Below are 12500 nucleotides of genomic sequence, written 5' to 3'. Positions count from 1 at the left end.
GGACCACAAAATCTCACACTTAACCACAGCCGACAACACTCTATGGAAAGCCACCAAATCATTAACTGCCAAACCCGTCATCATTCCCCCCATTCAACAGCCAACTGGAACATTCGCCTACACACCACAGGAGAAAGTGAAGGCGCTAGCTGACAGCCAGGAACTTGCCTTCCAGCCCAACATCCTCCCCAACAATCCGCCTCACACACTCCTAGTGTCAGAGCAAATAGCCAACATGCGACTAGCCACAACCACCACGGAACCTCTCCTTACCACAGAAATGGAAGTGAAAAGAATAATTAAATCTCTGAAGAACAACAAAGCGCCAGGAGCAGACAAAATCCCTTCCCTAGTCCTCAAACAACTCCAACTCCCTGCCCTTCAGGCAATCACATCCTGCATCAATGGCATCCTACAAACAAACTCCTGGCCACACACCTGGAAAGAAGCCAAACTAATCCTACTCCCAAAACCAGGCAAAAATCCCAAACTACCAACCAGCTACAGACCAATTAGTCTCCTCAACACGCTGTCTAAAGTCGCAGAGAAAGTGCTAGCTCGCCGCATCCAACTACATCTGGAAGAACATCGTGTAATCCCGGACTACCAGTTTGGCTTCAGGGCTCGTCACTCCACCACGCAACAATTAGTCCGTATTACAGAACACATTACACACGCATTCAACTGGCGCCAATACACTGCAGCTGTCTTTCTCGACATAGAAAAGGCGTTTGATCGAGTATGGCACGAAGGACTGCTACACAAACTCCAGGTCATACAACTCCCGGACACATACATCAAAACATTAGACTCATACCTCCATCACCGCTCATTTCGTGCACACATTCCAGGCGCCATATCCACACCTAGACCAATACTAGCAGGGGTACCGCAAGGCAGTATACTAGGGCCCCTGCTATTTAACATATATGTAGCAGATCTCCCACAACTACCTGGAGCCAACATTGCGTGTTATGCAGACGACACCATGCTCTATACAAGCTCCCTCAGCCCCCACCTGGCTGTACGAAGACTGCAAGATTCGCTACACACCATAGAAGCATGGTTCACCGACTGGAGGACATCAATTAACGTAGGCAAATGCGAAGCCATCATATTCACGCGCCGACGAGTCCCAGAAAACCTGCCGCAGCTCAACCTATTCAATAACGACATCGAATACAAAACAACTGTAAAATACTTAGGAGTACACATGGACCGCGGACTCACATGGAAGAACCACATCGCCAGTAAACAAGCTCAAGCCAACGCAAGACTAGCAACGCTGTACCCCCTCTTAAACCACAAGAGCAGCTTAAGTACACATAATGGCAAGATCCTCTACACAGCCTGCGTCCAACCTATAGTAACCTACGCATCCCCAGCATGGAGCTACGCAGCACCAACACACTTGAAGAAACTACAAATCGTACAGAACAAATCCCTAAGAAGAATAGCGCAAGTTCCCATTTATGTCCCGATGCGCCTAATACACAAGGAACTTCGCATAGAAACACTGCACGCGCAACTCGTCAAGCAAGCCACTTCCTTTTACAAATCAATCGACACACACACCAATCCGCTCGTACACAACTTGGGACGATATAATCCTGAAGATGCCAGAAAATTCAAAAGACCGAAACACATTTTATGCGAAAAACCCCCGTAAACACTTAAAATATACTCCGTCAAAATCAGTCGTGTTTTTCGCTCTCTCGCCAAGCCCGGGTCGGCGCTGATTGGCTGGTCCGCGCCGGTGGGCGGAGCCTAGGTGGGGGTACCAGCAGTCGGTTGCGGACTGGCGAGAGAACTTTCAGCCGAAAAACTCGTCTACACATTGTCACACTAAATTCCACATAACTTTTTAACTATAAACTCCACCGTCATGTTTGAACTGGCAAATTGTTCCTAAAACACTCACCATTAAGAAACCGTATCCTGATTCAACAAATTTCACCACCCTGATTTAAGAAAACAACGAGAATCGCCGTTTCCCCCTTTTCAGTGCAATTATCCCACACTCATTTTTAGTTTTTCTTCCTAAATTATTGAAGTTTTGCAACATAATTTTCCCCCCACTCACCCTGTCATCTACTCTCCAGCAGCTGTGCTCCATGTTCCCCGCCCTCCCTGGGGGCCGCCACAGAGACGCCGCCCACAGTGCCTGTCGGCGAGGGAGAGGGCGCCATGTTCCAGAGAGCTGCTGCCATGCCCACCCGAATTTTTAGTGTTTAAAAATTATTTTAACGTCATAATTTTTCTCCCCCCCCAGTGCTTCTAAACCACCCCAGTAGTGAAAAATATATGCATATATAATTGTAATTATTAATTATATATGCATATATATTAAATATTAAAAATTTTTCGCAACATAAATCTAAACCCACGACTTCACCCATCATCTTGTGGCTCAGAGACGCCGGCCATAGTGCCTGAGCGCACGAGCCCCATTATTAGCCTAACCGGGCTAATAGCCATTAAACATAGTTATAGAACAATGTAAATATGTGTCTTTATCTTTAGTTGCAGGTCGCGCCAGCAGTTCCTGCCGCCCTCGAGATGCCGAGGCCTAAATAGCCACATTCGCTCGTGCCTGCCGAGCACATACGCCGCATGGCGTGCTCAAAATGGCTCTTCCAGAAATCCCATCTGGGAGAGCCACAGATCTAATTCGCCCTCATCCGCTTCCTATCCCTTCGGGCCCTCGGTTGCGTTAACTTTTCACTCACAGGCAACAGGTTTCCTCCAGTGCGCTCGCTGGTTTACTGTTGTCTACCCTTTGCTACTCCCCATAGGCTGTCGGGGTGCAAATTCCGCACCCCTGCAGGCTTGACCGCGCCAGACGCACGTCGCCAGCTGCTTCCCCCTCCCTCACAGGAGAGTGAAGACAGCATAGGCAGTTACTCAGTTATCAAATTAAGCGTATAGGTCCCACCTGGCACGCATCAATTCCCTCAGTCAAATCATTCCCATTTGGTTAGCAGGGCTCACAAACACTTCGGCTGTGTGAGACTGACTTCAGCGTGGAGGGGCTGTAGTCTAAAAAAAAAAAAAAAAAAAAATTCCCGCAGTCTTGCTTCGCGCCAGACGCACGTCGCCGCGCTACTCCCCCCTCCCCCGCAGGAGTGGGGAGTGGCACTGGCATTTTTTCAGTATCTAAAGTAAGCGTATAGGTCCCACCTGGCACGCATAAATTTCCTCTCGTCACATCACTCCCATTTTTATAGGAGGGCCCACAATCACTTCGGTTGTGTGGGACTGGCTTTAGCGTGGAGGGGCTATTGCAAAAAAAAAAAAAAAAAAAAATTCCCGTCTCACTCATCTAGCGACAGCGGCACAGCTCAGACCTACGATGCCCCCTAAGACGAGCGGTAAGGCAGCCAAAAAGGCGGGCAAGGCCCAGAAAAACATCTCGAAGGGCGACAAGAAAAAGAAGCGCAAGAGGAAGGAAAGCTACGCAATCTACATCTACAAAGTGTTGAAGCAAGTTCATCCGGACACTGGCATATCATCTAAGGCCATGAGCATCATGAACAGTTTCGTGAACGACATTTTCGAGCGCATCGCGGCAGAGGCCAGCCGCCTCGCCCACTACAACAAGCGCTCCACCATCACCAGCCGCGAGATACAGACGGCCGTGAGACTGCTGCTGCCCGGGGAGCTGGCCAAGCACGCTGTCAGCGAGGGCACCAAGGCTGTCACCAAATACACCAGCTCCAAGTGAGCAGGTCTGGTGTGCACATGCTTACATAAACGGTCCTTTTCAGGACCAAGAACATGATCATGAAAGGAAATGCTTCTGCTGCTGTTCTACAATTCCCTCAATCCCTATGATAGTAAATGTAAGCTTAACCAAGGCAGAAATATTTTCATTAAAAAAAGTCTTTAAGACGCATGGTTTACTGGCTGAGATATATATATATATATTTTTTTTTTTTGCTTACTTCTGTGGTCATTAGTACATTGCTACAAATATATTTATATATATAAAAAAATAAATAAAAAAATCCTTTCTATTTAATTTAGTTAGATCATATATCAATATTAATGGCAAAGACCAGTTGCATCGATTCACTTTGAAAATAATTCCATTTGTGCTAAAACTGGACACAGTAAAAAAAAAAAAAAAAAAAAAAAAAAAAAAAAAAAAAAAAAAAAAACTGAAAAAAAAATATATATATACACACACACACACACATAATTCGAATTCATATTATGCTTAACTGCGTTTGAATTTGCAATCATGCACAAGATGTTTTGTACTTCGAAGTAAAAACAACATAATGTACTATTTAACTACCCACAGTACAAATGGATCCAAAAAAAAAGTGAATTTTCATGCAGACGAAAATGCTTACATTTATTCTATTTATATTAAGTACCCATTACTAACAGCTTATACTGGGTGGAATACAACAGTTGACATGATTTTACTTATATGGCAATTTAATATTTAACCAAAATTAATGGTAAACTAATATTTTAAAGTGTCATTTATGGCCCCTTACCTTCAGCATGTTTGCTTCCTTGCACACAAACGAGGACAAACACATCACCCAACTGAAAAAAAAAAAAAAATTTCACTTGCATCACAAATAATTTAAAATTTTTCACCACATGAAGTAAATATTTCGCAATAAAAAAAAATATAGCCCTAGGACTCGTGTGCACACCTTTTCTTCCCCACATCGCACACGCAAACAAAACTTCCAAATTATTACAAAATCACTCGATTATTATACATACATAAACACACATGTATTTTCCGAATAAGTGAGAAATGCAGGCCGATGAAAGTCAAATTTCGTTTCGGAAATTAAATCTCGCACAACTACCGACACATAACCAAACTTGCGTACATTTACATAGCATTAACCCTCTAAATAATAAACAAATGAAAGCAGAAAAAACAACATCGCTACCCACCGCGCGCGCTCCTGGCGGCGGGAGTAGGAACTACTTTGCACACAGACCGACATAGCCCCCTGCCAAAAACAGTAAAATAAATAATATATATAAGTCTTTTGGCGGGAAAAAATTTCTCAACCGCCTGGGAGCACCCTAGTGTGTGCCTGTCTTTAGGTTATGTTACTTTTAACTTCATTTTCTACAGGCAGACGCGAGGGTGCTCGCCCATTATTTTTATTTTTTTAAATTCTTTCCTACCTTTGGTGTGCCATGCAAGAATTTATCGTCAAAATGGCGGCCCCGAGTGCAAATTTCTCGTCTGCACTGCTGGCTGGATGATTATGTGATGTTTTGAAGGAGGGTGTTTTTTTTTTGTTTGGATTTTGTGTGAGGGGGGGAGGGGGCTGGGCTAGCTTTTTTTTTTTTAAATTTTCTAAACATTCATCTCTTATGTAACAGTGTTCAGCATTAAAAAATTTAAAAGAAGAGGCACTTACTCATCAATTTCAAAACAGCCTATGAAGAAAAATAAAAAAAATTTAAATTCATTCCAGTTTTATACATTCATGATTTGATCACATGTATAACTTTTCTTTTTTATTACCTTATTTAATTTTATTATTATTACTACTATTGCTGCTACAACCTAGAAGATACCTCAGTGATACTAATACCTGCTGGTAAAGTTAAAGGTTTCACCTTTCTTTCTTTAAACATATCACAATACCTTTCTTGAGTTAAATATTATCTAATGGCTTTAAGAAGTTATGGTAATGTTCATCAGTTATAGAGTGTGGGTTTGTGTGTGTGTGTGAGAGTGTATTTTGAAGAGGGCTTTGGTGGTTGGGATGGTGAGGGTGGTGGGTGTTGTGTTTGGGGAGGGGGGGGGGAAGTAAAAGAGTGTTCATTACACGATTTCTCCTGTTGTTTGTAACAATCACACCTGGTATAGCTATTTCGAGTGGCAAATACAAACTGCAAAAAAAAAACATCTATATCATTGCCAACGGCCATATCACGATGAACACACCGGTTCTCGTCCGATCACCGAAGTTAAGCATCGTCGAGCGTGGTTAGTACTTAGATGGGTGACCGCTTGGGAACACCACGTGCCGTTGGCACTACTATTTTGCACCCTACAGAAAAAAATTTTTTTTTAAAAATTTCAATTTTAAATTTTTTTTTCCCCCACAATCACCACATTTCCCCCCCCCCCCCTAACACACACACTCACTCTCTCTCAATCAATCAATCAATCAATCAATCAATCAATCAATCAATCAATCAATCAATCAATCAATCAATCACTCACTCACTCACTCACTCACTCACCCACCCAGTAGCTGTGAATCTTTGCATGTGTATACCTCATACAAAATTCAAAGTGAAAAAATAAATATATAAGTGTATATGTATGTATGTATGTATGTATGTATGTATGTATATATGTATATATATATATATATATATATATATATATACATAAACACACACACACACACCTATTTTGAAGTTTCTCTGTTTCAGTGGGCAGTTATGTATAATAATGAGAGATTCAAAAAGACGTTGATAACAATGTCATCAATGCCTGTTTAGTGTGCTCATTTGTTGGATGGTCGGCAGCAATACTAGAGGTGGTACAGCTGTAACCTGTAAAATTGTACCTGCAATGTGTTGTGTATGGAAAAAAATAAAAATTATATCATCTAAATTTTTGTTATCCAACAATAACCTTCCCATCAATGCATGATGTCACAGTAGCCATAGCTCTACTCTTTCTGCCATATAACATTGGGGGGAAAAAAAAAAAAAAGGAGCTATTAGAATAATAACAAAAGATAAAAAATCATCTAACTGCAGACCAAAATTCAAAAAACTTAAAGTCCTGACTGCCATAAATGAATACGTTCTAGAAACTTTTTATTCATTCTTAAGAAAAAGAAGAAAAAAAAAATTATTATTTTTTTTTTTTTTTTTTTTTTTAGATATTCGCACATAGGTATAACACCAGAAATGCTAGTAAATTGAGGATAGTTGAACATAACACTAGGCGATTTGAAAATGGACTAAATTACTTGGGAGTAAAACTTTACAACTTAATATCACAGAAAATAACTAAAACAATTTACCAGTATTAAAAAAAAAAACAGTAAAAAAAATTCTTCTAGAATATCCTACCTACCCTCTGAAGCTATTCTTTAATTTGATTGATAATAGAGAAATTGAACTGTTAATTTGTTGAATGGACTTGTGATAACAGCTGCTTCATGTTTTGCATAAAGTTAAATTGTGTAACATGTTATGTATTTTTTTTTTTTGAAATTTTTTTTCTTGGTAACTTGCATCATGTAAATATTAATTGTCTGCACATACATGTTCTATATCCCGGAGCCTTGACTCCACGTGGGATCAACAGAACAAAAATACAAAAAAAAAAAAAAATCCAGCTCACTAATCTAGGTGCATTTTGCTAACAATATTTGGAATATATATATATTTTTTTTTTGTGTAACATGCAAATTCTGTATTATTCTGCACACATTATTTATAATCTTCTATCATTTTCTTAGATAATAACTATTAATTCATAAAATAGATTGTGTGTGCATAACCTCCTGGAAACATTTGCACTTACCTCCTACTTTACTTTTTCATTTAAGCAATCCTATTCGCATGTATACACTTAGGTTGCAGCATCGAAATTGTGTAAAATTCAAAGTGTGTATTGCCTGAAAAAAAAAAAAAAAAAAAAAAGACATACCAAATATTTGCATACAGCGACACACTACATATTTGCACACAGTGGAGTTTTGCGGTAATTAACCTAGCACAATTTACCACACGCAATCACACGCCCGCGATGAGATAACACACTCGCTGTTTTCCTGTTGACCGGCACGAGGAGTAAGAAAAATTGATATTTACACGAGCACACACTCCCACACTAGTCACAACGTCGGTCATCAAGTTGTGTTGAAAATTCCTGTAGCCTCTGTTTTCCCAAATGATTTCACTTAAAATTTCATTTAACAAGACCATAAACAAATTTACAATACTAATTTCTTAAACAAACACTTCAGCGAACAAGTGACTGTCGCATTCATTACAAAGCTTACAACTTAACAGATGTTTCCGATGTGAAATAAAATAAGAAAATGTTTTACAACCAACCTAGAACATTTAGTCAAAACGTTTTTGTCCTGGTTTATGATTATTTTCCGTGACATGAATGTTTCAAAACTAATAAAAATACGAATGCAGCCAAATATAATGAAGTTAGCACATAAAAGACGACTTAAAATATTTCATTTTTCGAGAATTGGCAGAGCAAGAACGCACAGGTCCAACGGAAATTTCTTTAAAGATAAACGACCATCGGACAAAAACACCCCCTCCCCTCATCCTCAAAAATACGTGAATAATATACTTTTTCAATTATATTTTTATCGTTTTTTTTTTTTTTTTTTTTAATATACTCATTAAAACTTCAAAATAAGCAGGTACTCGTGTGTTTTTCTCTCTACAATGTACCTGATCTCGGTGCGTAAACCTACATCATTTAGAGATGGAATTAATGTACACATACAAGTAAAATTTTGTTCCATTGTAAAATTGAGAGAAAGAAGGTTTTCCAAACGCATTAAGTATGGAGACTTTAAATAAGATTACGAGCTTATAAATGTTTGCAACGAAATAAAGTGACCATGTATCTGCAATTTCAAAAATATTTTTGCTCTGCTAACCTCACATGCAAGCAAGTAAAAATAACCTCACAACTTACTTACCTCTCTCAATTTCGCAGTACCAAAACATAGAAGGGATAAATAGGATAGTTTTTATTCGAAATCCTGCAAGAGTTTTAATTTTTATTAAAATATTTCTCCAATGTAGCATGTGTGTGGAATACTTCATCAGCAACTTGCATCTGCACCTTGAGTGAATTGAAGGGCAGCCAGTTTTAAAAGCTAAACAGAAACTGCACTCTTGAGAATGCATCAGATCCAAGTGAAATGCTTGTTGTGTGTACAGTTAAAAGTTTTATTATTCACACAATGAAAATGTAAACAAAATTTACTCACAATAATAATCACATCATCCTTGGAGGTGCACGAAGAAAGCCATTCCAGGTGGCACTGAACAAGGTGATTTGCTAGTGCTTCCACAGCAAACAGCCTTCATGAAATTATCTCCACATTTTCAGCATACTATACACTAAAGTATACCTAAGTTAATTTAACCATTTTCAAGTGATTCCAGCACAAATTACGTATTTGATTCCTTGAATAACATCTGCAAATGAAAAGTTCCCTGTTTGGTGTAGCAGTAAATTTAAACAGCTCGCAGTGCAAATTAAACAGTGCAGCTGCCATAAAAAAATTACACTATTAGTGGAACTGCCCATTATGTCATCGTAGACTGCTGACATTTAGAAAACATTGAAAAATCAGTGCTAAAGAAGCCCTACATTACTTTCGCTGTCCAAAGTGCGCTGCTCCCTACGTGAGCAAGGCATCGAGAATTTTCTGAACCGTCCGCAACCAGAAAATTGGGTAACCAGATATTTGCAGAGAGAAAAATTTTATTTTCACTTTGCTCTTGCATTCTGTAGGATCAGTCTCGTCATGGCAGATACCGCAGCAGCGACTGCAGCACCAGCTGTTGCCCCATCACAGGCAGCTTCCCCGAAGAAAGGCAAGGCTGCGTCGAAGAAGCCACGAGCCAAGCCCGCGCACCCGCGCACATCTGAAATGGTGGCCTCTGCGATCAAGAGCCTCAAGGAAAGGGGCGGCTCATCACTGCAAGCCATCAAGAAATACGTCGCCTCTACCTACAAAGTAGATGCGGAAAAGCTGGCACCTTTCATCAAGAAATACTTGAAGGCAGCAGTGGCTAGCGGCGAGCTTGTCCAAACCAAAGGCAAGGGTGCGTCTGGCTCCTTCAAGCTGGCTTCAGGGACCACCGGTGCTCCGGACCAGCCCAAGGCTCCAAGCGGCAAGCGTGGTGCAGCTGCCCCTAAGGAAAAGAAGCGATCCGTAGCCAAGAAGGCAGCGGTGGGCAAGAAACCAGTCAAGAAGACTCCGCCTACAGCAGAAAAGAAAAAAAAGGCAGCAGCTGCAACCCCCAAGCCCAAGAAGGCACCTTCAAAGGCAAAAAAGGTGTCCAAACCTCCCACGAAGAAACCCCGTGCTCCAAAGCCAAAGAAGGTTGCCCCAAAGAGCAAGTCGCCCAAGAAAGCAGCCCCAAAGCGGAAATGAAGATGCCAGCAGGACCGCTGGCACTTTCTGTGGCACTGTACCACCTTATCGGCCCTTCTAAGGGCCAACAATACTAGTCATGAAGGTATCAGTTGTTGCAATCATTGCCTCCTATAGCCACACCTCTGCCGTTAGGTAAAATTCTGGTTAAAAAATTTCTTATGGTATTTGAAGCGGGGGAAATAAATAAATAAATAAAGAAATTTATCAATTACATTGTGTGTATAGTTTAGGTGCAAAATTATTTAAAGTTTTTAAGCAGGAAAACGTCTTACAAACATCTCACTCTTATTTCAGCATATATATATATATACACATATATACACACACACACACACATATTTTTTTTGTAAGGATTAGGTCTCAGGGTATTAATGGTGAACTTTATGCTGCTGCTGCTGCTGCTGCTGCTGCTGCTGCTGCTGCTGCTGCTGCTGCTGCTGCTGATGGTGCTGCTACTGCAGACAGGCACTGTTTGAAGAGTTTTTATTTCCTATGCAGAATACATTGCATTGTGTGCAAATCTTTTGTGTACAATATAAACAACCACCTCAAAACACAGACACTATAACTGTGTTTTTCCAAATTCTTATTAATGTAATATATTATTGGCTGGGTAAAGGTCAACGACAGCTAATAGGTACAAAAAGCCAGACAACTGTTTTCCTTTCAAATTTGACAGTTATTTTTAGCCCTAATAAGGGCTGTTTTTTTTTTTCCCCCTTGCAAAAAAAATGGCAAGGAACTCAAGCACGCTCGCCACGGATACGCCGGGCAAGCTGGATGTCCTTGGGCATGATGGTGACCCTCTTGGCGTGGATGGCGCACAAATTGGTGTCCTCGAAGAGCCCCACCAGGTAAGCCTCGCTGGCCTCCTGCAGCGCCATGACGGCCGAGCTCTGGAAGCGCAAGTCTGTCTTGAAGTCCTGGGCGATCTCTCGCACCAGGCGCTGGAAGGGCAGCTTGCGGATAAGCAGCTCGGTACTTTTCTGGTAGCGCCTGATTTCTCGCAGCGCGACAGTGCCAGGGCGGTAGCGATGTGGCTTCTTCACTCCCCCCGTGGCCGGCGCGCTCTTGCGAGCCGCCTTGGTGGCCAGCTGCTTGCGCGGCGCTTTGCCTCCAGTAGATTTACGAGCCGTCTGCTTCGTGCGCGCCATCGTGGTCCGTCTGCGCGTGCTGTAAAAATTTCAACAGTTTTGTTAAAGCTGTGGTGCACTGCGATTGGCCCGGCATCTCCATTGGCTGGCGAGAACAGCCAATCACAGCACAGAAGTCGATCCATAGAAACTAACGACAGAGGCGTCCCAGCTGACAACTCGAAGCACCGCCTTCGTTTATCCAACCAGACTTCATGCAGCACCTTCCTGGAGTTAGGGCCGCGCTTCTGCGGCCGATTAGCGTAACTTAGGCACTTAATGCACCCATTTTTTGGCTTAACTATAATAATTTTCAGACAATTCTGATCATTAAGACCCACTATATTCAAAATTTATTTTAATTAACTAGACAGGGAACGAGGCAGGTGGGGGACGCCTGCCTACACTCTCTCCTTTAGTGGGCAGGGAGGGGGGGTGAATCAAAAGGGTACCAAGGAGAGGAGTGGCAACACCCCTCTCCTTCGAGATGACGGCTGGGTTTGCGCTGCAGGCTCAGAAAGACAATTGACAGACGAGAGGAGGAGGGGGCCTTTCCCTCTCTCACCCTCACGCCACTGTATGATGCCAAAAAGGGAGGACAAGAGCCCCTCAAAAGGCTTGTACCTCCCCCGCGCTGAGGGGCTTCGCCCCAGTGATGAAAAGCGGCGGCGTCCCAGCTGAAACAGGAGCACGCAAACATGACCGGGCGCGGAAAGGGCGGAATAGGTCTGGGGAAAGTTGGCGCTAAGCGTCACAGGAAGGTGCTGCGTGACAACATCCAGGGCATCACCAAGCCGGCCATTCGTAGGCTGGCCAGGCGCGGTGGAGTGAAGCGCATCTCGGGCCTCATCTACGAGGAGACACGAGGCGTGCTCAAAGTGTTCCTGGAAAACGTGATCCGCGATGCTGTCACCTACACAGAGCACGCCAAGAGAAAGACCGTCACCGCAATGGACGTCGTGTACGCCTTGAAGAGGCAGGGCCGCACTCTGTACGGCTTCGGAGGGTAGGCCAGCTGTGCCACACCTTACAAAACGGCCCTTTTCAGGGCCATCATACAGATTCAAGGAAGGTTGCAGTTACTGTTTCACCATGCAAACACAACACTCATAAAGGAGGGGGGAAAAAATAAAAAAAATAAATCCCACAACTAGTAGGCGTACAAAAACCTTGGCTAGGCAAACACACATATGAAAAAGTG

General features: G+C 42.3%; 1 non-coding gene across 1 annotated transcript; it reads left to right on the top strand.

The window, feature by feature from the left end:
* The first annotated feature begins 5910 nt into the window (after positions 1-5910).
* LOC134544242 (5S ribosomal RNA) lies at positions 5911-6029 on the top strand. Its single transcript, XR_010077632.1, has one exon. It is a non-coding gene; the product is annotated as a 5S ribosomal RNA (ribosomal RNA).
* Positions 6030-12500: the final 6471 nt, after the last annotated feature.

This window comes from Bacillus rossius, unplaced genomic scaffold, assembly GCF_032445375.1.
Source record: "Bacillus rossius redtenbacheri isolate Brsri unplaced genomic scaffold, Brsri_v3 Brsri_v3_scf35, whole genome shotgun sequence".
NCBI classification, from domain to species: domain Eukaryota; kingdom Metazoa; phylum Arthropoda; class Insecta; order Phasmatodea; family Bacillidae; genus Bacillus; species Bacillus rossius.
The sequence above is the reverse complement of the archived record's forward strand: the minus strand, read 5'-3'. Positions and strand labels throughout refer to the sequence as shown.